Raw genomic sequence first — 27,979 nt, forward strand, 5'->3', positions numbered from 1 at the left:
GTGGATCTATTTTCAGGATTGTGGGTAATGTAGTTATTCACCGGGAAACAAGATTATTATTCTTAACTAAAACTAAATACCATGAAAAGTTTATGGTCATTAATTGAAACAAAATAAACATTAACTGAACTAACTAACTAATCTTATTTTAGCTAGTTGCCAAGGCAACAGTTCTCATTTTCATTTAAACTAAAACTAAATAAAACTACATAGACATATAAAAACAATAGCACACAATAAATTACTAAAACTTTAAATTAAAATTAAATCAGAAAATATAAAAATAACATCTGGTTTAAAAATTTAACAAAAACTAAAACTAAGGCCATTTTTTATGACTTGAAATAAAATAAAATACAAAAACTGATACGTATTTTATTTCAGTTACTTTCCAAAAAACAACACTTTCATTTTCATTTAGTTTAAGTGGAAGTACTAAAATAACTAAAACTAAATAAACGCAATAAAATACATATAGTTTTACATTTAGCAGACGCTTTTATCCAAAGCAACTTACAGTGCATTCAGGATATACATTTATCAGTATGTGTGTTCCCTGGGAATTGAACCCACAACCTTTTGCGCTGCTAAAGCAATGCTCTACCACTGAGCCACAGGAACCCACAGACATATTTATTATTAATAATAATAATATTACTGAAACTTTAAAATGAAAGCAGGAAATCTAAAAATAAAATTATAACAAAAACTATAATAGTCCATCAGTTACACTGAAATAACAATGCCGGGAATAAAAATTAAGTTGAAATCACATTGACAAAGACAAAAATACTTTAGGTATTAGGTTTCATAACACTTTTCATTCATTCACCACAGTAAGGGTGAATGAATGAAAATTAAATAAAACACAAGATCTCAGACATTAATCAGCATAATGGTGACCTCAAACATCAATTTACTCTATCATCTCAAAATGCATTGGGATTTTTGTAAACAATAATATGTACTATGCTAGAAAAACCTTATTCTACATTGATTTCAGAGTAAAATTTTGTCTGGTTCTACTCACACCGATCTATTGCGGTTCTGACTCGTATAACGATGTGGAGCGAGACCTGAGAGGGCAGAAAAGGAAGAGAAATCGAACTGGAGTTCGGATCGAGCAATCGAACCAAGTGTGAAAGCAGCCTTAATCTGGCAGAGGTGAACCACCCAATCAGATGCTGCTGAACGTCCCTCTAGCACACATTTCTTGATTTAACTGTGGCGCGAAAGACCCTCCAGCCAAGGTCACCTCAATCAGGATCCTCTTCTGCAGCAATCTGACCGTTTTCAGCCTGATTTCAGCGCTGCACAAGAGAGAAACAAATCAGCTTTGAAACATTTCAGGCCGAGTGACAATCTACAATTACGCCGAGTGTCTGAGGACAGTTTCATGTTGGCGAGCCACACCCACAGACAGACGCTGTCAAATTAACGTGATATTAATGTCTCCACTTCACTGCTGCAACAATGTCTAAGTGTCTGTCAAGACAAACCCTGAAAGAATGCTGTTATTATGCTAAAATCACAGTAATGTTGACAGCTGCATTATGGGCAAGCCTGGATTAGGATAAAACCGTCTGAGCACGAGTATTATATTTATGGTCAATGTTTAGTTGTAAAACTTGCAAAAACTTTCTGGTTCATCCTGATGAAAAGCAGCCTAAAGTGGTTGGCTGGTCTCTTGGCCTGGTCTGGTTTGCTGGTTTTAGAGAGGTTTTGGGCACTTTATTTAAAACCCAAACTGTTTTAAATGGTAAATGTGTTTTTGAAACATGGTAGCTCATTTGTAGGCTGGACTTTCCATTAGTGACTTCAAAAACCCACCTAAAACTCTTTCCACCATTAGCATCTATTGCATACTAAACTGTCAGAAAAAAAATGACAAAAGCTGTTACTGGGGCAGTACTCTTTCAAAAGGTACTAATACTGTATGTGGGTAGTAAAACGTATATTTTAGATAGTAATATGCACCATTTGGGGTAAATAATGTACCAAAGTATATATTTTTTAAGGGTATCATCCCAAGGACAGCTTTTGGACCTTTTTCTAAGGGTGTACTGTTGGTTCTGTGATTTGGGGTGCACAATATAAATTACTAATAGTGGTTGGGATGCATTCATATTAAATTCCAGCTTTTGTAAATATGTGAGATGTGTATTAAAACTGTTTCAGTTCCAAATAAGCAGTCCTTTTTTGAGGAAAAAAAAAGAAGTACACTTTAGTGGACTTGTCAAAGAGCACTTATTACAGAAATAATACACTTTGAAAAAAATATGCTTCATTAAGAACTGAATGTAATGTTTTAAGGCATTTAATTGCATGCTAATTGCAGTTAAATGAAAATGTATTATAGCTTAAATTAGTTTATATTAAATGCTATTAGCTAAACTTTTGAGTAAACATATCTGTAATTACACATTTGCAATGATGTTGTAATTTAGTGCATTTAAAATACATTAAAGCAATACTTCACCCAAAAATTTAAATATCCAGATTATTTATTGACCCCCAGGCAATCCGAGATGTATAGGTCTTTATTTCTTCAGCTGAAGACAAATTAAGGTTTTGGAAAATATTCAAGTGAATATGCAAGTGAATGGTGCTCACCGTAGACCATTTTCAATGGTCTAAAATTCATATGGCTTCAAAGTAATCCACACGACCCCAGCCTATAAATAAGGGTCTTCTATAGCGATGAAGTAAATAATCAGGAAATGTTCATTTTTGGATGAACTGCTGCATTAAATGTAATATCAGATAACACACTACGGTTCTAATGATAATCAAATACTTTACATGCGCTTTAGTGTTAGTCAACACATCAAAATAAGTGTATTTCTCTGAAGTATAACAAAAGATTATTAAAACAATGATCAACATTTAGAAATAACATTTTCATTACTTAGAACATTAGCATACTGTTCTTAGAACATATTTTAATAGCTGGGAAGTAACTTTTCAAGTAGTTTCTCCCACACTGCAAGTATAACATTCAACATCCTTGAAAGTATTATCGATCACTCAAAATCCAATGTTTACCAAAAGAACAGAGATCTCATACCCTGTGCTTCTTGAGGGAGGAACGGGAAGGCTTATTTGACAGTTGTGATGGGACGTTCGCTACTCCTAAATGAACCGCTCATACTGATCAGTGACTGCAGAGCCAGAGGCCTGACAAAACATTTAGTCCTGCCACTTTACCAAACACACACACACACACACACACACGCACCCTGCTGGTATTGGATCTGTCACCCTCCATTGGTTGAGCACTGGGCCAATGTCAAAGTCATTTTAGCCACGCTGTTGTTCTTCTGCGGTGTCCTCTCGCGTTCGGAGCTCATCCCACACACACACACACGACTCGGCTTACAGACAGATTCACATATTCGTAACCCCCTCTGAATGAGCATCTAAACTCATGCATAAACATGAATACGATCTCAATAGCAAAATGAGAGGTGGCCGTGGTCGCAAACGAGAACGGGATTTTAAGCCTGGATTTTGGACCACATACAGGTTAAGATGTTTACATATCTGACTGTGCTTACAAACTATAAATATACATGATAAATGCATGATAATGCTCTGGTATCTCACCTTAGAATCAAAATAGAGCCTACGTCAGAATGCAAACCAAATTAATGTTTCAAAAATTAATGTTTTTTCATGGAATGTTTCATATATTTTCTACCATTCTGTAATGTGGGGTTTTGGGTTTTGTTTCATGTTTTCGTGTCTTTTATTTTGGAGTTATAATGTCATGCTTCCCTTGCCCTCATGTATACATGCCATTGGTTCTCTTGTTCATTGGTAGTCTTTGTCATGTGTCCTGTCTCTCATTGGTTGGTTCTTGTCACATGACCTGCATTGTTTGCTATAAGTAGCCATCTTGTTGCCATTGTTCCCAGTCGTGTATTGATGTTGTAACCTGCTGTCGGTGAGTCTAGTTTGTTCATGCCAAGTCAACTCTATTCAAGTCAAGTCAAGTCTTGGATTATGTCTGCATTTTGGATCACGCTTGTAAATAAACTGCACATGGGTTCTTAAACTTGCCGTTCAGTGGACTGCCTATTACACAATCATAGGGTTGTTGGAAAAACATGCCTCTACTTGCATTTTTGCTAAACTCCTGAAGGCAGTAAAACACCAACATATTTTATTCTTTTTACACAAATTATGATTACAGGAGCAGATTATTATATAAGACATGTTTTCTCACATTTCCTTGCATAATATTATGTTATATGACCTCAAAACACTTTCACCATATGTGCATGATTTGTAAACTAAGCATTTTTAAGTTTTTATCACGTAAAAATCATCAAATATATGGCTTTTCTGACATAATAAACTTGCTCAGTAGCGCACCCGGTACAGCACTCCATTTGAGATGCCAAGCACTAATATACTGTAACAGCTCAAAGACTTGTAGATTCAAGCTAAAATGGTACGGTTGGAAATGTGATTTTATCTCACGTTTGCTTTTGTTAACACTGTCGGTTACATTTAGTATAGTTGCTATTTTATTTTTAAACACGATACAGCATTAACTTTTTGCACGGCTCACTGGACATTTAATTTCCAAACTGCTGAGATCCGTGCAACACCCAACATAAAACATTACCTGATTCACATTTGTCTGTTTTGGATAAAATTGGATGCACTTTAAGCGCCGCTTACTGTATATTTCACTTTGAAAGTGTTGCAAAACTTGCAAAAAGCAACATAAAAACCATATCAATGATACTAAAATAATACTGATCCAAGAAACAGTTCACTAATTCCTGAGTCATTTAAGTTTTTGTTTCTAGAGATATACAAATAATGTTACACAATATTTGTGCAAAATAATATAATATTCAGTCAAATGCTGATGTTAATCATTTTGTGATGTAATAGATTCGATGTAGAAAGTAGCTTTTTGGCAACTTGTAATGTAGTGAATTACTGTTTTTAAAGAGAAAATTGGCTGTATTCAGTGCAATCAAAATCGGCATATAACTTTTACATTCGGGTCAGTTTTGACCTAATTAAACTTAAGCTTCTAAAACTTTAATAATTTTCAACTAAAACCATATTTTTTTATCAGCATGAGAAAGTTCAAATATTTAAATGTTTTTAAAGTTATCACGTTATTACTACATAAACTTACATAAACTTTAACTTACATAAAAAGTTCATAAAAAGCTGAAAATCTTTTGAATTTTTAAATTATACTTGAACTACAGTAAATATCAATATACAGTATGTAGTTATTTAAATGTATCATTTTATACATTTATAAATGTAATTAAATTTTCAAATGTGCATTAACTAGCATTACTCTTTTTTTCCACAACCTGGACATTTCATTTCCAAAACTGTCACAATATGGATGACAACCTACAAAAAATACCAAATTCATGTCCATATGTTTTTAATAAAACTAAAAGCTTTTAGCGCCACCACCTGGACATGCAAAAAGCATTGTAATATTTTGCAGAAATGACGCCACGTCACGTTTTCCCAATGAGCTTGGATTGATTTCTACTATTGATTGTGGGGTGAAGAATGACCCGTTTATTTCTTTGTGATATTCGCCCACTAAACTATGGTGATGTTTATGCTGAAAGATCAGCAAAGATCAAATTAACATTTTTATAACATCAAATTATCATTTTACCAGTTTCTAGGGCTAATGTGTAGCTATGGGCCTATTTTGCACGTCGCATGAATGTCAAACCATGAACGTGATTTCACAGCGAGTGAAACAAAACAAACATCAAGCATGAAGATAACAATTAACTTTGAGTCACTCGACTTCTTGACATAGGGAGTGGAAGATTTCTTAAATATTTAATTAATTCTCAGTAACAGCAGGTGTGACATTGAAGCGTCGCTCAGGTGCGAGGAGACGCTAAAACGCTCACGCAGAGCACTGGCACATTCAGAGTCATCACACTGTGATTTACCTGCAGGGTCGTGAACCTGGAACGGCATCCAGCAGGTCCACCAGAAAGAAAGAACAAATCAATGAACAAAAGACAGAAATACCTAATGATAGAACAAGTGAAAAAAAAGAGAAGAAAACAAGGAAGAGAGATGGAGAAAAAATGATGGAATAATAGAGTGGCAGCTAATTTTGTCAGACTGAGATGTTTAATCAGTGTGTGTGAGGAGCTCTTCAAGGTGTCAGTATGAACATGAGCGCTGACAGAACATTCACCACGGCAATCCATTGCAGAACAAGATAATGCAGTCTCGTTACGGCCAGGCTGTGTGTGTGTGTGTGTGTGTGTGTGTGTCTCGAGGGAACATGCCAGACAGATAAGATTTGATTAATAGAATCTGGAATACAAGTATAGTGCACTGCACACTACTCATTGCACACACACACATGCTGAGCTGGTTATTTCCATGATTGCATGAATGTTATCTGAATGAAACCTCTCGTTTTAGTATCTCAGAGTCCTTGATTTAATTTAAGTTGCATTGGGTCAGGCTTCTCGAATGCAATGGCGCCTAAAGCTGGATTTCTTGGCCTGTTTTCGGCTGCAGATGCTTGCAGATGATAATATGTACAGGTTATTATGACAAAATACACATTAGGACTGAGTTTTTGATTTTCTTCTCACATAAATAATTTGAACTCAAATCAATATTTCACGCAGCACTAATATTAGAGCTCATTCTTGAGTGAATTTGTGTGTACAAGTTTTCTGGCCAAACTGAACTCAAGCAGGATGAATGTTTGCAAATCATTCAATTGAATGCAACATTTGTTCTTGTATTTACGTTACACCAAGAAACTAAATTTAAGGGCACAGTCAGGTAGAAATATACAGTACATTTTTTTAAGTAGCAAATACACTTTTTATAGTGTACAGAGGCCAGACACATCAAGATTGTCATATATTGATCAGAACTTGCAGAAAATAAAATTATCATGCTCAACTCAAGGCATTTTGGCCAACAATTTATGCAGACAGCTTCATTTATTACTGTTTAGAACAATGTATTTTGCCATATTTGCCACTCACATCTAATGCAGACATCAGATGTGAGAGTTTCTGGAAGCTGTTTACCAGACTATCATTATATTCAGATTGGAAGACAAGCGAACAGCTTCCTGCACATTATCAGTTCATCAGCACTGGGATGCTTCAGTGTTTTATCACTCAGTGTCTGTGTTTGTGTGTTTCACACCAGAATATGGCCTTGTGAAAAGGAAGTGCACTTATTATGTACCTCAGATGCTTGCAATTAATATAATATTAATGACATAAAGGCCACTTATGTGACTTAAGAGAGACAATTTAATGAGTACACTTAAGTGCACTTTTAAAAAGTGACCTTGGTAATAATGTCAAATTCAAATTATTTTGTCATGTTTTAAAGAAGTGCACTTATTTTGATGTGTTGACTAACATACTAAAGCACATGTAAAGTACTTGATTATGATTTTAAATGTATGTGTTATTCGATATTAAATTTAAAGTTAATAGATTTTAAATGTGCTGAATTACAACTTCATTATAAAAGTGTAATTACAAATATACTTAAATACAGGATATGCAAATTTCAGCAGAAATTACATTAAAGTACATTTTAGTTTATCATAAATGCTTGTCAGTACATTTGGCAGTACATTAACCATATTTTAAAGACAAAAGAAGTAATTATGAAATTACATACAGTATAAATATGCTACTTAAGTCCTACTTAAGTGGGTCAAAAACACTCTAAAGTTAAGCTAATTGTGTTTAATATAAATTTAAACTATAATTCATTTTCATTAAATTGCAGTTAACTTTAAGTACTCAAAAACATTAAGTCTGCATTTAAGTGCATTCCTTTAAAGTAAAAAAACAACAACAACAAAAAAACAATTATATATATATATATATATATATATATATATATATATATATATTTATTTATTTATTTATTTATATATATATATATATATATATATATATATAAATAAACAAATGCATATATATATATATATATATATATATATATATATATATATATATATATATATATATATATATATATATATTAACATGCATTTGTTTTACAAGGTTGTGAGCATGCACCCATAGTGTAAAAAAAAAAAATCAAATAAATAAATTGAATGTACTGACAGGATACATTTTAATTTTAAAGTATGATTTACAAATGGCAAGATAATAAGAGCTGATATTACTTTTGGTTCTTTTGTCACACTGGAAGGTCAAGTCAAGCCCATTATAGTGACATTCACGCTGTTTTGTAGCGTGATCGCATGCTGTTCTCAATATTGCCTAAACTAAATTCAGAACTAAATGATAAATGGCAGCTCTCTATTTCAAATCCAATTTAGTGTCAGACTGAGTTTAATCTTTGTCCATGGATCATGTCTGCAAGAGAGATACGGAGAGAGCGCTATCTGAGTATTTAATTAAAATGACTTGAGTTTGTCACATCTAATTACAACTGATGTCCAACATATCTTCATTAAGATCCAGAAGATAATCCATAATTACACATGTATCTTACTCAGTATATTACAAGCCTTTACATGTTATCATATTATTATAATTTATTATGAAGCTAATGGCACATGTGCGAGCGCTGTTATGATTGAAAAGGCAAAGAGCTCCAACGGCAAGGACGCGGAGAAACCAGACTAACCTTGCTGACGGGCGAAGAGGAAAATAGATAGCCTTTGTGTTGGTAGTCAAGATACTCGAAGAGTCCATAAAATCAAGAGTTATGTGGCATTTAGATTTTTTTGTCAGAATTTTCATTTCCAGGTAGGCCTCCAATGATAATGGTTAAACTGAAAATCATGATTATTTTGCTCACAAATTATTATAAATCACAGTTTTCAAAAATTCCTTATTTTGATTTCGTCAGTTAAGAAACTGTCAACGCATATGGTTTGCTTTAACTCGTGTAGTTTCTTGATAATATGCATCATATAAATAAACACATTTATCTCACAATTGACTTTTTCCTTAAAAAAATTAATTTGTACTTCACAATTTCTTTTTTTTTTCTCAAAACCATGAGATATAAATTTAGAATTGTGAGATATAAACATGCAATTCAGAGGGGAAAAAGTCAGGATTTCTAGTTAATATCTCCTAATTATGAAAAGGATAGTCAGAATTGTGAGATATAAACTCACAATTGCGATGAAAAAAAGTCCTGTGCAACAAAGTCACAATTATTTTGTTTATTTTAATTTATTTTATTTTATTTTATTACATGACAAAAAAATAAATAAAACAATTGCAAGATGTAAACTCAAAATTCTGGGGAAAAACATTAAAATGCAGAGATAGATTCTCAGTATTACAAGAAAAAAAAGTGAGATTCGGATTATTAGCAGTCACCAAGATTTTAAAACATTTGGCTGTGTATCCATTGAACAGAAAAAGCTCTGATAGGGGGATTTTTACTCTTGAGATCTGGCAATCGCTTGCATGAAAGCTCCAGGACCTTTTTTTTTTTTTTTTTACCAATGAGAGATAACGCAAATGTCACAGATAATTATGCTTACTTAATTGAGAGAAGCATAAATCGTGATTATGATTAAAATACGATTGATCCTGCAGCCCTGGTTTCAGGTCTTGAATATAGTAGTGTACACCTCAAAGCTGAACTAAATAAACTTTTAGAAGTTGGTACTTTATCTGCTTGTTCATTCGTCACCATTTCCAAGTCTCACGGCATAGTGAGTAACTGTAGTACTAACCAAAAAGTCAGGATCTTAACCGTTATCTCTATACCGAAATTTAATTTGGCCAAACAGTGATTCAGCTTTTCTGAATCATTTAAAATATTACTATCTAGGATGCTGTAAGCCTGGAGACTGTAGTGTATTTCATGAATTTTAAAAGAATAATGCACCACCTACACAAAATTCTACCCTAAACTGAACCGATAGTGTTAGGAAAAGTGAAGGTGAGATAAAAACACGTTTACCGGGTGCGGTACCGAGCAAGTTTACTACATCAGAAAAGCCAAACATATCGAGCTAGTTATGTGTTGCAAACATCAAAAATGCATTTTCAAATCATGCACTATGGTACAGCTCATAACATAGTATTGTGCAAGAAAATGCACAAAAATACGTCTTTATCAATCCATAATCTGCCCTGTAATCGTAATTTGTGAAATTCACCCGATGATAAATTGAGTTTTGAACTGAATGCATGAACAAATGACATTTTGTACAGGTTTGGACTGACATGAGATGGAGTAAAAGAAAAAAATGGCACTTGAGATTTAAAGAGACTGATTTTAAACACAATTCATATCATCATTCTGAGAACATGTGAAAGGAGATGGAGGAGATGTATTTGGACAGAGAATACATCATTTATGAAGCTCTTGTGTCTTTCTTTGTTGTAGGTCCAGCCCCTTTCAGTCCCATTGCTGTCCATCAAAGAGGTTTCTCTGATCTTCCAATGACAGAATGGTTTGCTTACATCAGTATGACACCAGACTAAAGGCCACACACACACACACACACACACGCTCTGACCGCATTGCTATTCTGGGTGACTACATGCAGCTTGTTCGTGTCCATCTTGCATTCATTGAAATCATCTCTTTGTCTGTCTGTTTGTGTCTTTCCTCGGGGATAAGTATCCAAAATATCAATGTGGAGTAAAAATAACATGATATGGAGGAAGGAGAGCGAAAACAGGAGAAATGCTGATATTATTCTCACAGCGGCCAGTTCATTACTTGCCATTGCTGCAGTAATATGACTACAGGCCCACACACACCATTCATTTATGCTACAAAACACCATCAATGCCTCGGAGAGATTTGACCAACCCCGACCGAATCTCCAGGCGCACAGCGCCAGAGTGAGTTTATGCCCAGAGATTAATCATATGAGACAAATATAACAGCGGTGGGAGCACGTCGCATGTTATAATATCGACTGTGAGTTTCTGATCAATGCGAGCGGGGAGATGAAATTTCACCATTTACAGTAACAGCAACATAACACACATGCTTCACATACAGATCTATTCATATTCTGAAATAGATATCCGGCTTTTATGTTAACTTTAGTTAAAGTTTCATTAATTTTCTTGTGTTACTATATTGTCACAATTCGCTGAGAGAGAGAGAGAGAGAGAGAGAGAGAGAGAGAGAGAGAGGTGGAGGAACATTGAACAGTCTTTAATTCTGGAGTCACAGGGGAAAATCCATTATAGGAACACAGGAAACACACGACATCCAACAAGTAGACCCGACAAAAACAAACTGAATGGACTGGGGCTTATAAGGACAAGGAAATCAAGGGAAAACAAGACACACCTGGAGCAAATTAACTAATAACCTAAACGAGGACAGGAACAGGAACAAACCAAATATGGGCACGATAGGAGGAGAAAGACACAGGAAGACAGGACTGACATATGTGTGTGTGTGTGTGTGTGTGTGTGTCTGTCTGTCTGTCTGTCTGTCTGTCTGTGTTGTTCTAAAATGTATATATTGTTTTTATTAATTTTCATATTTTAGTTTTAGTTATTTAAATTTAGTTATTTAGTAAGTTAGATTAAATGAAAATGTTATAAATACTTTAATTCATTTAACACTTATTTCAAGTATTGAAATTTTTGTTTTTAGTTTAAATTTTAGTTTTAATTATCTACAACTTGTAGTGTACTTCAAATCTTATTTTTTAATTTGTGCTTGAATATAATACATTAAGAAAATAAAATGCACTTTCATGACTGTTTCTGAACACACTTAAGTACACTTTTAAAAAGTGTCCTTTGTAATGTTGTCAAATTAAACATTTTAATTTAAAGTACATTTATTTGTACTTGAAATCATTATTTCAATTTTCTGTTTCCTTTATCATATTTTAAGTAAGTACACTTATCCTGATAAAACACATGTGAAGTGCTTGATTATAATTTCAAAGTCATTTTCCGATATTAAACTTAAAGTTAATATATTTTAAATTTACTAAATTGCAGCATTATTGCAAACATTTAATACATATATATTTACAATAAGGTTGTATTAGTTAATGTTAGTTAATGCATTAGTTAACATGAACTAACAATGAACAACTCCACTGTTCAGGGTTACTTAATGTTTTGTTAATGTTAATTTATACATTTACTAATGCATCTCTTTACATTAACAGATTAACTAGTTAACGTTGTGGTTAATGCATTAGATAAAATGGACTAAAAATTAACTAATAATTAACTAACGTTAACTAATACAGCCTTATTGTAAAGTGTTGCCTATATATTTAAGTAAGCTAACTGTATTTCAAAGACAATATAAGTTATGAAATTTAAAAATGTACTTAAGTCCAATACTTAAGTGGGTATAAATGCACTTTTAAGTTCAGCTAACTGCATTAAATATAAATATAAAAACATAAAACATTTTCATTTAATTGCAATTAGCATGCAATTAAGTGTCTGAAAATATCCACACTCAAGCATATTCTTTTAAAGTATATTATTTCCATATTAAGTACTCTTTTAAAAAGTATGTAGTAGCCATGGATTTCCTGAACAATAACTGACCCAAAGCAGCACTTTTTGACCCTGATTCATGCCCACACTGTATAAAATCACTCCAACACCTTTTTTTACACCCCACTTTTTAACTCTACACCATTTAGAGCCATAAAAAGACCATTATTGGCCTGTGAAAGACAGACATGCCCTCATACAGTGCACTGTAATCTAGCGGACGTGAGGTTGATTGAACGCTCTCTCAGATGTGCCTCTAATAGGGTTCAGTTCAGCACAGCGCCTGAACCCACACCACGACACCCGGCCTAATGAAGAATGATGGGAGTGTATTGTTTGACAGCAACACGCTCCGTGTCATCGAATCAGCAGTCTTTATGAATGCTTATACACGGATGAGATACACAGGCATAACAATAACCGAAAACCGAATTGAATATCGAAGGGACAGGGTATGTCTCCCGTTTGATTTATGGCTTTCCAAATATAATCCTGAGACTGAACTCAGTGTGTGTGTGTGTGTGTGTGTGTGTGCTGAGAAATCTGTCAGGACGGTCAGTGAGCTGAAGCTGCAACAAGGTGATTGCTGCACAATTCATTTTTTTTAATGCTCACACACACACACACACACACACACATACCTCAGTGCTCATTCATTACCCTCAGACAGGTAGAGAAGCGTTCTTTCTGTACTTCTTTGTTATTAGTGTCGGCCGTTTCCGCGTCATACTGTCAGGTTCGGATGTGGAGGAACACATTGGCTCTCTGATAATGAGGTGGTTTTACATACTGCTGACTAAGTGCTGCTTAAACACAAGTTCGTACGATGGTATCAAAATCATGCAAACTGAATTGACATCACTGAATAATATTGAGATTTTAAAATGTAAAAATGAAGAATGTCATTTAACATCTGTAGACTATTTATCATGTGTTGCTGATATTTAAGCAAACTGTTTGCTTTGTACATTCAGTTTAACAGCTTTAAGTTTCATAGGGCAAACATTATCTTTCAATGTGCATGTGAAGTGTATGCACTTCCATTACATTTTGCTTCTCTCCATGCAATAAATGCATGTCCTGAATGAATGAGCGGGGTTTTCTAGTGTATTTACTTCATGACTTATTTCAGATGTGGCCAAATAATAATTTAAAATCAGAATATGACCTCAGCTCACTTAAATTCACAGGAAGTACTGTCTGTGTTATTGTTTGTTTATTTATTTTAGTTCAGCAGTTTTTGTCTTTTGACAAAAATATTCCTTACATTTTGACAATATTTTTTTCATAATTATAATTTAGTGCATTATATTCTGAATAAAATGTAGTTAGTATTTATTTCTCAAAATGCAAAAACTGTTTAACTAACAAAATTTAATTCTAAATAGGATGAACTAAATTATGACAAAATGTTGCTTATAATTATAGTCAACTCTGAATGAAGTTCAGTTAAACATTTTTTATTATTATTATTTTTTTAATCAAAAGGCAAAAACAGTTTCACTACCTAAGTTTCAGAGTAGAATGGGCTAAATTATATAACTAAATTTCAGTGTTGTAGTACTCGAACCTGACAAGACCATGTTTTCAGGAGCATTTGGACTTGAATGAGCTGGTCTGGAAAATATGGCCTTGGACTTGAGTACTACAACACTGGCCAAATTTACGTTTAGTATAAGGAATTTCATTTTCATTATTGATTGATTGAGAAGGGTAACTAAGAAGATTGCAATGCAATATGCAAATGGATTAGTCTTATTCATTTTATAGTTTAATTGAATTTGTATTGCTGTATTATACTGGTTATGTTGGACACCGCCTACCGTCGTTTAAAGCAAGCATCCAGGAATCGCAGCATATATTTCTTTGGATATGGATTAATGTTTGGTTTTCAGTCAGATTTGATATCTATCTGGATCTTATATCTGCATGAGTATGGAAATGAAAGCCAGTCGATCACAGGAGTCAAAGCAATCACAGTAACAAATGCCAATTTTACAAGTTTTCTGTGGTCCGTTTAGAAATAATATACAGCTTTAACAAGAATTCTACAGATCCATTCCTTTGCAGCAGACGAACACCGAACATGTGTTTCCCCATAAAAAACCGAAAACACCATCTCAGCTGGTAAACTGGATGACCCAAACCAAAACCAGTGGTTGTTGTCCATGATTCTAAGGCTCTAGTGCCTTGAGTTTCATCTCTGGTCTTTCCAGAGCGTCTGACCCACTACTGTCGAGAGCTTCAGCTCAGGAAATAACAGCTCTCCTCCAGAAAGCATGGCATTATCTCTCAACAGCACAATGGGCTCTACTCTCTGTATTTTGCAATTGCAAAGAAAGATGAGCCACTAAAACCCATCTCATGTCTGATGCAGGGCTTGAATTCCTATCTGCAGGAATCCCATTTCAGGATGCAATGTCTGATTCGCTGCAATACATTCAACATCAGATGTTAAGGTCAGCTATAGCTTTCCTCCTTTAAGCTCTTCTGTACATACACAGGCATTCAACTGGATTAAATTAGTTTCAAAATTGACAGAATTGGCACCGTTACTGAACTAAACTGAATCAATATTGAACTACATGGACCTGAATAATTATGACGATTGTTTTCTGTAGAGCTGATTTACAGGTGAATCAAATCTGTTTCATAATTGATGAATTTTGCAAGATTGACAGTGTTAATGAACTGAAATGAATCAACACTGATTCATTTCAGCCCTGATTCAACACTGATTCATCAACACGTTATTCAGTTGAGTTGAATATTTATTAGTTGAATGTTTATTAGTGTGAACCTGCTTTGAAACAATCTGTTCTGCATAGGAATAAATGTGAATTAAAAGTTTGTAAAATAAAATGAAATAAAATTTACTTAAATTAAGTCTTCCCAAAATGTTCTGGGATAATCGATGCGATTCTGTGTTAGGAGTCAGATTGCTGTAGGATCGTGTATGGACATTAATGTAAAGTTGGATGAATATGTGTGCTAACACACATTCTAATGATGTGAGATGGATAGGTATGATTAAAAGCTGGCTTCCCCAGATTCTCAGTGTATTAATATCTTCTTCAGCAGCAGCAGAGTGTCATAAACACACCTGACTCCTGCCCTCTCATTAAACCCCTATATTTATACAGCAGTTTAACTGAACCGCACAACAGCTTGATAAATGCTGGCCATTTGTGTGTGTGTGTGTGTGTGTGTGTGTGATGGGGATTATTTACAGTAGTTATACAGAACACATTACAAACAAATGAAGCCCTATAGTTGAGATTTATCCAAATATATGAGGATCTGAGGATATATTAAAGTGAAATAAAATAAATAAAATAAAATAATAATAATAATAAACAACATGTATAATAAAATTAATTTTACATATTTTATTCTATAATAATAGTATAAAACTAAATTATTATGTATTATTATTATTATTATTATTATATAAATACAAAAAATAGATATTCATGTTTCTGTGTTGATTGTTTTAATATTTATTTACCTTTTTTTTATGCACATTTCACACATCTCTTTATTTGATTTTTTTCTTCTTTACAATCTTAAGCCCTATTCAGACAGTAATTGTTTCTTATTTTCAATATTTACAGGGGTTAGTCAGTCATTTTGTTGCCATCCAGAATGTCTGTGTTTTTCTCCTGCCATCCATGAAATAAATAAATAAATGCATACATACAAACATAAATAAATAAAATTCCTGACTGAGTTGCCTACTGTTTTTTTTTTTGTTTGTTTGTTTTTTGTTTTTTTACAAACACCAAGGTCATGTGGTAATTTAATTGCTGTCTGAATCCATATCTCTGTGATTACAAAAGTGGAAAAATCCAAAAGTCATTTTGTAAATCCTCTTTGACCACTGCCATGTGCTGTACGCGTGGGATCTTACATGCATTTTAAAAGGGACATATGTATTACTGAAATTATCAAAGTATTTACAAGAACAATATTTCATCATCACCCCATCACACGAGTGGAGGCTATTAAGAACAAAAAGAAGAAAGAGAAGAAAATGTATGTGAACATTTGAAACGGGCCGTTATTATGACAGTAATAGATTCAATACAGTTTTAAAACATGCATTATATATGTATTATATAAGCTAATCTTAAATATAATGTAGAAACTTTAATTTTCTGTAAAGCTGCTTTGCAACTATTTGTATCGTGAAAAGCACTATGCAAATAAACTTGAATTTAATTGAATTATCATATACAATTTCATCCATTAAAAATATAAACCAAGTAGTTGAGTCAAATATGTAAGAGGATGCATTAACTTATTTCTGGTCATTTCAAAATTTTTAAAATGGTATCCATCATTCTGTGTGCCAACTTTCCTGTTATTTAATTAAATAGTAATTTATTCATTGTCTAAGCAGTGTGACTGAACATGTGACCACATGAGAAGCACATTTTTGGGTTTGTAGAATCAAACTCACACCACCGTGAATTTACCTTCATCGAACACATGAGTTTTATCCCTGAGGAGACGTACAGATGTATTTTTACAGATTTGCCCATGAGAAACCATGACTGTACAAACAGGGCTAGACTGTGCAATTATTATTATTATTTTTTTACACCAATCCAGTATTGTTTTATCTTTTCCAGGTAAACCTGGCCTTCACATGTATGACCGTATGAAGCACAGAATAAGCTGTAAAGTGTGTTTACGTGAGTCCGGTGTGTTAGAGAGGCCGAGTGAGCAGTCATACAGTATTAGAGAGCAGCAGATACAGGACTGAGGACAGAGAGATGAGACTTAAACGAAAAACGCAGGAGAAAAACCCAGAGGGATTAAAGAGAGAGAGAGAAAGCTTTCAGAACTGAAGGCAAAAGCAACAGGAGAACATAAATCGATTACAAATGAGTTACGCACAAACACACAGTCAGATATTAGCTGAGGTTATGGAGAGGTCAGGTGTTTCTCCAGCAAAGCCAGTGAAGCTGAACAGAGCTGCAGTCCTCGGAGTCCGCCGGCGCTCACATCATTACTGAAACTCTGGGCAAAACTATTTCTGCCGGATAAATGAGTCTGCTGCCGTTCTGCAAATATATAACAGCTCTGGCCTTTAGATGCTAATACAAAAGTTTGGAATTGATTCTATAATACTAGATTTTCTTTCTGAAGAGAGTACAAGCATTTTATTTTATCTTTGAAATTATGATGTTTTATTTATTTATTTATTTTTTTTTAATTTTTCATTAGTTTTTTAATGTCTTTATATTTTTGATATTTTTATTTCAATATTAGTTTTATTTATATTAATATATCAGATTAAACTAAATCTGTGTTATTTTAGTATAACTGAGATATAGTTTTATAGTCTTAATATTTTCAGTTAGATGTTATTTTTACATTTCCGGCTTTCATGTTAATTTTAGTAATTTTGTTATCCATTTTTGTCTTTTGTTACATTTTGTTCTTAAATGTCTATATACTGTAGTTCTTCTTATTTTATTTGTTTTAGTTATTTTAGTACATGAAGCTTAACTAAATTAAAATGTGAAACATTATAACTAGCTGAAATAAAAATGTTATTTTTATATTTTAATTTATTTCAGTTAACATTTATTTTATTATATGGAAAATTAAGTAATAACTGTTTATATTTTATGTTATTTGACAATTATTTTATTTCAAGTAATATAAATATTTTTATTTTTCCAATATGTATATTTACTTTTGTATTATTTATTATTTTAGGCATGCTGTAACTTAAAAATAATAATAAATATTATTATTAATAATAATAGTAGTAATAACAATGACTAGTATTATTATTATTATTATACCAATGCTAGTATTACTAAAACTTAATAATAATAGTAGTAATAATAATAATACAAACTGCTTATTATTATTATTATTATTAAGGATGCATAGATCACAAAAAACAAAAACAAAAAAAAAACATAGATATTCACCCAGTTTTATTACTGCTGAAGTAGCAATGTTCTCACATTAGATTTTCTTTGGGTTAGAGTTCAAATCAATAAATATGAGCACCAGTAATGGCAGTGCTTGCCTTAGCAAGCACACTGCTAATTATTCTGTATAATTATTGTTTGCATGAATATGCTGAATGTGCAGGATTGTATTTCAGGCCTCAGTGTTTGAAGGACGCACACATTCAGAGGATGTTTTCAAGTTTTGGGACATTTATAGGTGCTGCTCTCTCATTTACCTGCTAGTTTCAATCAGTCCTGCCAACGTTTTCTGGAAAACATCTGGATATTGGCCTCTGTTCACAGCAGATGTTGGTGATCCAGAGGCTTCATCTGCTGGTTTTCAGACGGATGTGTGGATTGAATAAGTGCAGAGGTTCAGGAGGACAGGAGGGCGTATCGAGGTTTCGCTCTTGAAGACGCCGCTATCATTGCAGGACTTCACTGGCTCTGAAGGATTCTGGAGGGCTTTCAAAGCTTTGTGCATGATTCAGTCTAATAAAATGCATTTAGAATGCTGCCAAAATTCAAGATATGGGGGCAGAAAATGTATATATTTAGGCTATATCATTTCATATAGTTAATCAATATCACACGATATTTTTCACAAAAATCACAAATGTGATACTGATTATAGCCTATACAACAGTTCAATGAACAAGAAGTTAATATTAAAGGGGTGGTTTACTGCGATTTCACTTTTTTCATTTTAAATAGTGTGTAACGTTGCTGTTGGTGCATGAACAGTATCTGCAAAGTTGCTGCGCTGAAAGTTCAACATAAGCGGAGATATCGTCTTTTAAAAATCAGGAAGTTTAATGCCTACAAAAACGACTCATATGGGACTACAACGAGATACTTCCCGGGTTGCATACGTAACAAACCCATAAATTTGCATCAACCCCTCCCTCCGGAACATGCCAAAGAGGGGGAAAGGCCATGTTCTGCGGCTTTGTCGAAGAGGAAGAGTTATAGTGGAGAGTTGTAGCCATGCCGTCGAAACGGTGTTATTTTCACCCAGCTGTCAGGTCTTCTGTGTTCGGGCTTCCTACGGATGCTGTAGTTCGTCAACAATGGTTAAAATTTATGTTTGATTATGTTCCTGACAATTACAATCCTAATTTAGCTCTCTGTGCTGTGCATTTTACGGAAGACAGCTTCCAGAATCTACACGAGTTCAATGCCGGATTCACACAGAAACTATTACTAAAACATGGAGCAGTTCCAACTTTAAAACCAGAGGCAGCAGTTGTTGGGCCACAACCTGTAAGTAAGATTTCATAATTTTAAATGTATTTGCATGTATAATTTCAGACGTAATGTTTTAGTTTTATCAAGGACGTAAACAATGCCAACGCTGGCTTTAGTAGCCAGTTAGTTAAATGCTATTTCGTGTATCTATGACAAACGCGTACAAACATTTTGGACCCGAATTTGTAATTATGTACTAATTTTGTAAATGTATTTTCCATGTATACTTTATGACGTAATTTTTCGTTTTGATCAAGAACGTAAACACAAGCCAACGCTGTTTGGTTATAGTTAGTTCGATGCTATTTTGTGTGTATAAGACAAACGTGTACAAACTTCAAAAAATGATATGTAATCACAACAGCAAACTTCCATTCAGAAACGTTTGTAAGAGCCGTGCTATGGAAGTTCTGCTTGACTCTCTTCATTACCGCTTTCTGGGTCTGATTCTGGCTCAAACTGATACGGCAATATTGACACCATTATTTACATTTGACTGGAGCACGTGCAGCTGTCACCCGTGAAGGTAATGGGCGTGAAGTTTTCGGACAATGTGCAGTACGCAGTTTAGCCAATCACAACACACCGGCCCAACTAACCAATCTGAGCCCATTGCCCGTTTTTGAGGGAGTGGTTTCATAGAATCAGGAAGTCAACCGGTCGTTCAAATGACAGAGGAGAAAGCGGCTTACAATAAAGGTGAAATATATGAAAAATAAGGCGTTTTTTAACAAACGAAACACGAAGACATGTTATATTGCACCCCATAAACACAATCAAGCTAACAAAAAAAGCAGTAAACCACCCCTTTAATAGACTTACGTTTTAGACACCATATTCCCTATTTTTGCTCTATTTCACCGACAAAACTGGTTCCAAACACAGCCACAGCACTGTTTCCCGTCTCTGAGCAACATGACGGTGTTTCTTTCCTGAATGAATCAACCATTTAAATGATTCGGTTCAATCGCTATGACTCACTACTTATTGACTTACTGACACCTACTGGAGGTTTTAATTTCACATTTAAAGTACCTTTTCATTTTTAAAAATAATAATAATAATTTCAAATATTAGTATTCAACGTTTTAGGATTAAAATATCAAAACATTATTTATGCATTTGTAAACTGCAGGTTAAATGCATTCATGTCCTACAGTGTGTGTGTGTAAATAAATACATCTAAACGCCTCTTCAGATGCAGCTTCTGTGTTTCCTCTGCACACTAATGTGAATGATGAATTTTGTTGATAATGATTTTTATTTGTTTGGTAACAGCCCCAAATGTCTTGTTATTCTAATTGACTTTATTGATTAAATATAAGAATTTGACGCAAAATAATGCACACTTCTAGAAAAAAAAATGCTTTGAAATGCCCATAAAAGGTAAAAATCACTTGAAACTTGTTGGAAAATATAAATTTCTCTCACAGAATATGAAGAATATCAAAAACTATAGGAGTCAGCTGTCCACGGCAGTCCTGCAGCGCGACACACTCAGGAAAATATCATCTGATTCAAATAATAATAATTATTTTTATTATTATTATTATTAATGTCTGATTATCGTTATCGATAAAATCCCAGAAAATATCGAGATATCATATTTTGTCTATATCGCACACCCCTAGGCTAGATATTTAATTATTTTTTGCTTAGTGATTGTTTGGTACACATAATTCACTGATCATCATAAAATAAGCTTTTAAATTAGGTTTTCTCAACGATAACAAGGACAAGACATTTATTTTTTGGAGGGCGGTGTGGGGGTTGTGGTTAGGGGGACCCCCAAGAGCTTCGACACAATTCGAACACTGGCTGAAGCTGTGCATTGCCCAGAGGTACTACCGAGGGTGTTCATGAACCTGTTCTCTCCATACTTTCTCTGGATGACAAATCTCTGTGAATAACAAGTAGGAGGCAGCTGTGAGATGTTGTAGTTTTCTGAACATTTTTTCATTTACACACGATGATCAAACCAGCATCTATTGTCTGGACTGCCTGTCTCTCTGGCTGCACAAAGTGTGTTTGTTTATTTATTTTTACAGTTTTAAGACAATAGATGTTGACTTCAACATTGACAATTTATGAAATGCATGAATTTGCTCTAGCATGGTATGCTTTTATTGGTTTTAAAAATAGATATATTTTTGAATGTTCACTATTCTTCTTGTGCTGTCTTAACCCTTCAGATAAACTGAAATCTTTTCATATATTTTAGATTAATTAACAATTACAATTCTGCATCCTGTCTGCTTCCTCAAGCTGTTTTGAACGGCATGAGACTTGGTTGAATAGCTTTAATTAAAGGGGTCATCGGATGCAAAATTCACTTTTACATGTTGTTTGAACATAAATGTGTGTTGGCAGTACACATCCACCAGATAATAATAAAAATCCACCCAGTGGTTTTTATTTAATCCCTAAAAATAATATCCCCTTTTCCAAATCAGGCCATTCTCAGCTTCTTGGCTATGTGACGTCACACAGACCCAGGCCCCTCCCACAATAGTTGATTGACACGACCGTCTTACCTTAGACCCGCCCTGAGTGAGCTGTAACAGTCTGACCGCCATTGTTTCGACGCTGGAGCAGATGTAGACAAGAATGGCTCTAAGCGATTGAGGTGTTCTGTTTTTGGATGTAATAATTAATATAGCAGTCGTCATTTACTTCCGACATCTGAGCCGCTGAAGACGCAGATTACACTTGTTTCTGAAGGGAATGTGCCCTCGTTCTGCCTAAATGTATCTATGTTAGCGCAAATCATTCGTGATCCAACTTCACCTCCAGAAGAAGCGAGTATAAGGGTTTTTTTAAGAATCTTTGCAAATCGCCTTTCTTAATAATGTGCTAGTTAGCAAGTTTCACAGCTAAATGCGGCTAAAGTAAACAGTCTTATAAGAATGGCTTGGAAGAGAGGGGCGGAGTCAGCCGAGCTCATTAGCATTTAAAGCAACATGCAACAGAACAGGTTGCTGTGATCAGAGCTGTTTTTGGCAAGGTAAAAGGGTGTTTTTTTACACTACCATTAAGAAATTTTAACCAAAGCATGTTATAGACTTTTCATTAAGACCCCAAAGAATCATATCAACTTGTAGAAAATTAGGCACGTATTATTATGGATGTGCACACTTTATTTGACATGTTTTGGACTGCGGAACAGAAACACCCGGCGACTGCAATGATAAAAACTTTTATTAAACTTAAAAAAAAAATAACTTCAAATGTAAGCGAACTTAAAACATTCTTCACATAAATCCATTATAATAAATGTTATATTTAGCTACACTGTAAAAAATTGCTGTAATTTTTACAGTAAATATTTACAATAGACTACTGTATTTTGAAATTTACAGCATTACTGTATTTTGCTATGAATTGTGGGAACATATAAATAATTGCTGTAAATTTTAAAGTAGTATCTACCATAATATACTGTGCATGTTTTTAAAGGAAGAATGTTTGTGCATTTTCCTATAGATTCTGGGAACATGATTATGCAGTAAATGCTACAGGATATCATATCTGATTTATTTTTTTTTTTTTAAAGTTTTGAAATCCAGTTTTGGAACTCAGTCAACTGTAATAAATACAGCCTTTTTAACAAAATATTTACACCATGTTGACTCGGACATATGATTATATAATGTACACATCTATTAGTTTAAAACTGTTTGCTTTAAAAAACACACATGATTAGACAACTACATTGGCGTAGCACAGTGCGTGTGATGTTATTTCGTTATCAGCAGCGGGCATCTTAGGACTTCTCGCGACTTCTGGCGGTCTTTTTTCCTATTCCTATTTCGCGCTCAACTCCTGCACGCTACGATAAAGAAATTGGCAACACTGTGATTACCAGAGAAGAGGACCTTAAAAGAGTGAGAGTGAGGCGAGGTGAGGTGAGTGTATCTACTAATTTATGCTTCAGTTAAAACGTGAAATCCTGGTACATCCAATAATTATTTTACCAGTCATTAAGACATTTCATTGTGTAACTCATTTTTAATTTGTGACGTTTCAAAAGGGATACATATCTGTTAAATTGTATGCTATTTGCTTTTTTAGTACAAAGTTAGGATTAGCTGGGTAACTACTTTTTTTCACCTTGAAAGTGTGACCTGTCTGCCATATTGCATTTTCGATAGCTGTTTGGTATAAAATTAGTGTGAATTGTTGGTAGACGTCACGTAAACTTTAAAACATTGCACTTACAATAATAAAATTAAATTATGTAGGTTTTATGCAACTCAGTAACGTTAGTGATTCACTCGACTGCCAAGCTATTAACTAATTAGCACGTGTTTGTTCGATGAAGATGCTGTAATTTTCTTTTTTTAAGTTTTTGTTTTATGTTAATATCACTTGTAAGGGTGCATGTAGTCATATTAGTAGTAGTTGTTCATTACAAAGTACATTGGACATTGCTGTGCACATGCTTTACTGCTGTGTATGTAACGTTATTGGCAATTATTTTTATTATTGCAGTTGAACATGTTTACCTGTCAATTCTGTAATAATGAGAGCAGCACAATCCTACATTTTGTGCAGCATGTGAAATTGCATAGAAATGTGCCTAATTCACAATTTAGATGCCTGACTGCCCACATGTTTTCACAAAGTGTTCTTCATTGAAGTCCCACATATACAGACATCACAAAGAACATTGCACGTCTGCTAAAGAGTTTCAGGCACAGATGTGTGATAAAACATTTAAATGCCATATAGACTTTTGTGAAGTTCAATGTGGGACCCTAACACAGTTTTTGTCTCATTTGAAGAGCCACATTCAGTCAGGTCTGGAGATACGGTGCCCATTTGGTTGCAACAGGACATTTAAGGTGAGATCTACATTCGCATCACATGTATCATGGACTCATAAAATGTGCTCTGTAAACCAATCAATAGAGCCTGCTATGGCCTATCCCAAAGAGGGAACAGAATACCTTCTAATTGAAGCTGATGTCAGTAATATCGTTTTGATTTTTAATGCCTTAAAAGTTTAACTGGTAATGCAAAATATTTTAATTTATTTTTTAGGTAGCAGCAACTGCAGCTGACATGGAAAGAGATGGATTACCGGATTCACCCGCACTGATCATCCAAGGTAGCGTGCCTTACTTTCTGTCTCTATTATACACACTGTTCTTTGCTTTCTATTTCTATTTTTGCCACATCTGTTCCTGTATTCTATTTCACAGTTCTATTCTCACTCCTATATTCCTTCCATTTGTTATTGTCTCTGAACCACTCTCTCTCTCTCTCTCTCTCTCTCCTTATTGGTAACCATAGTCTTCATTATCTTTTAGTTTATAGTATTATAGTATCAGTGTCTTTATTAGTTAACATGAACTACCCATGAACCATGCTTTTACAACACTAATTAATCTATGTCCTTCCGTATTTCTTTTACAGGTGAATCCATAACCCCAAGCAAGTGGATGTTGTCAGTCGAAAGGGAAGTTGTCCTTGGCCCATGTTCGGAGGCATTTGTTGAAGGCCTGGCAGCATTGTTTGCGACCTATTACAACTTAAACCTTGCTTATCAGGATGAAGCTGCATGCACCCTCGAATTTATTCAGAGGTATGTCAGAGCTTAAACTCCTACTGAATATTTATTGTAGACATTCAAATTTCCTTTTACTTTTTTAGGTTTACAGGTTTGGATAGCTTATCAGGATTAGATGTTTTTTTTTTTTGAAAAGTTTTCAAACAAAAAAATTGCTAACTGCACACTGAATTGAGTACATACAACCAAAGTCCAGCAAAAATACTTTATTTAAAAAATCTATTACAAAATATGCAAACGAATTTAAAACTACAAACAATGCAGAACCATATATTTATATACATACAGGTACACAGGTGCTGGTCATATAATTAGAATATCATCAAAAAGTTTATTTATTTCACTAATTCCATTTAAAAAGTGAAACTTGTATTATTATATTCATTCATTACACACAGACTGATATATTTCAAATGTTTATTTCTTTTGATGATTATAACTGACAACTAAGGAAAATCCCAAATTCAGTATCTCAGAAAATTAGAATATTACTTAAGACCAATACAAAGAAAGGATTTTTAGAAATCTTGGCCAACTGAAAAGTATGAACATGAAAAGTATGAGCATGTACAGCACTCAATACTTAGTTGGGGCTCCTTTTGCCTGAATTACTGCAGCAATGCGGCGTGGCATGGGTTGCTCTGATAGTGGCCTTCAGCTCTTCTGCATTGTTGGGTCTGGTGTCTCTCATCTTCCTCTTCACAATACCCCATAGATTCTCTATGGGGTTCAGGTCAGGCGAGTTTGCTGGCCAATTAAGAACAGGGATGCCATGGTCCTTAAACCAGATACTGGTTGCTTTGGCACTGTGTGCAGGTGCCAAGTCCTGTTGGAAAATGAAATCTGCATCTCCATAAAGTTGGTCAGCAGCAGGAAGCATGAAGTGCTCTAAAACTTCCTGGTATATGGCTGCGTTGACTGACTGACACTGACTCCAGCTGCAGTCCACTCTTTGTGAATCTCCCCCACATTTTTGAATGGGTTTTGTTTCACAATCCTCTCCAGGGTGCGGTTATCCCTATTGCTTGTAACTTTGTAACACTTTTTTCTACCACATCTTTTCCTTCCCTTCGCCTCTCTATTAATGTGCTTGGACACAGAGCTCTGTGAACAGCCAGCCTCTTTTGCAATGACCTTTTGTGTCTTGCCCTCCTTGTGCAACGTGTCAATGGTCGTCTTTTGGACAACTGTCAAGTCAGCAGTCTTCCCCATGGTTGTGTAGCCTACAGAACTAGACTGAGAGACCACTTAAAGGCCTTTGCAGGTGTTTTGAGTTAATTAGCTGATTAGAGTGTGGCACCAGGTGTCTTCAATATTGAACCTTTTCACAATATTCTAATTTTCTGAGATACTGAATTTGGGATTTTCCTTAGTTGTCAGTTATAATCATCAAAATTAAAAGAAATAAACATTTGAAATATATCAGTCTGTGTGTAATGAATGAATATAATATATAAGTTTCACTTTTTGAATGGAATTAGTGAAATAAATCAACTTTTTGATGATATTCTAATTATATGACCAGCACCTGTATATACGAGTGGTGTGAAAGTGTTTGCCCCCTTCCTGATTTTTTTATTTTTTTGCATGTTTGTCACACTTTAATGTTTCAGATCATCAAACAAATTTAAATAGTAATCAAAGATAACAAGTAAACACAACATGCAGATTTTAAATGAAGTTTTTTATAATGAAGGAAAACAAAATCCAAACCCACATGGTCCTGTGTGGGACTCCAGCAAAAAATCAGGAAGGGAGCAAAGACTTTTTCACACCACTGTGATATATGTATGTGTAATTATTAGGAAAAAATTATGAAAATAACAGAAATAAAAAGTAAATATAATGTAAATAAAATAAATAATAATTATAATTTTATTAAAAAATATATTTCTCACCTTTGTGGAGCATGTTGCAGCCATCAAAATCAAAATTTATTTTCAAAATACAATTAACTTGGTCCGTAAAACCATTGGAAATATTTTCTTTGGCCCAAACTCTTCAATAAATGAAATGTTAAGGAAAATGTGATTTTTAAAATAACACTTAAATTTATTTTATTCTTTGAGTATATGCTGTTTTCTAAAAAAAATAATTGATGTGTGTTGTGTGTTTTTTTTTTTTTTTTTTGTTTTTTTCACAGAGGAATTGTGGGCATTAACCCGGAAACTGGATCAAAAGTTGCTGGAAAGAGAGACAAGAAAATGAAAGGAATGAACCCACATGTATGCACACTGCTACGGAAGTTAATGAACTTTGAATGGCTTGCCATTTAAAAAAAAAAAAAAAAAAGTGTTCCAATGAAACTGAAGTGAGAGACTCTGAACTGATTGTCAAGTGCATCGTTGATTTTCAAGTTAATGTACACAATGTTAATGTGTCTTGCCCCTTCATGGATTTGGCAATTTAAAGGTAGGCACAGTTCAGACCCTTTCTTTTGTATTTATTTAAACTTTGAGTTTATGAATGAAGGTAAGTCACACTGTAGAAATGGGGATTTTTTTTGGTTTGTTTTTTTTCCCTAAGGCTAAAGCCTTTGGTCTAATTTGCAATCTCCATTTTTGTTTCTCCAAATATGTTTTGGAAAATGGTGCATATGTTAAATTAACATTATTGTACAATAAATTGTTACATTTATGAAAACCTGTTATTTTGAAAGGTTTATTCTTCACATTACACAT

At 34.0% G+C, this 27,979-nt stretch overlaps 1 long non-coding RNA gene across 1 annotated transcript; it reads left to right on the forward strand.

The window, feature by feature from the left end:
- The first annotated feature begins 23,446 nt into the window (after positions 1-23,446).
- LOC131544475 (uncharacterized) lies at positions 23,447-27,906 on the forward strand. The gene is made up of 5 exons (XR_009272142.1): positions 23,447-23,631; positions 24,511-24,570; positions 24,770-24,836; positions 25,145-25,313; positions 27,442-27,906. It is a non-coding gene; the product is annotated as an uncharacterized LOC131544475 (long non-coding RNA).
- The last annotated feature ends 73 nt before the right edge of the window (positions 27,907-27,979 follow it).

This window comes from Onychostoma macrolepis, chromosome 07 (genome assembly GCF_012432095.1).
Source record: "Onychostoma macrolepis isolate SWU-2019 chromosome 07, ASM1243209v1, whole genome shotgun sequence".
Taxonomy (NCBI): domain Eukaryota; kingdom Metazoa; phylum Chordata; class Actinopteri; order Cypriniformes; family Cyprinidae; genus Onychostoma; species Onychostoma macrolepis.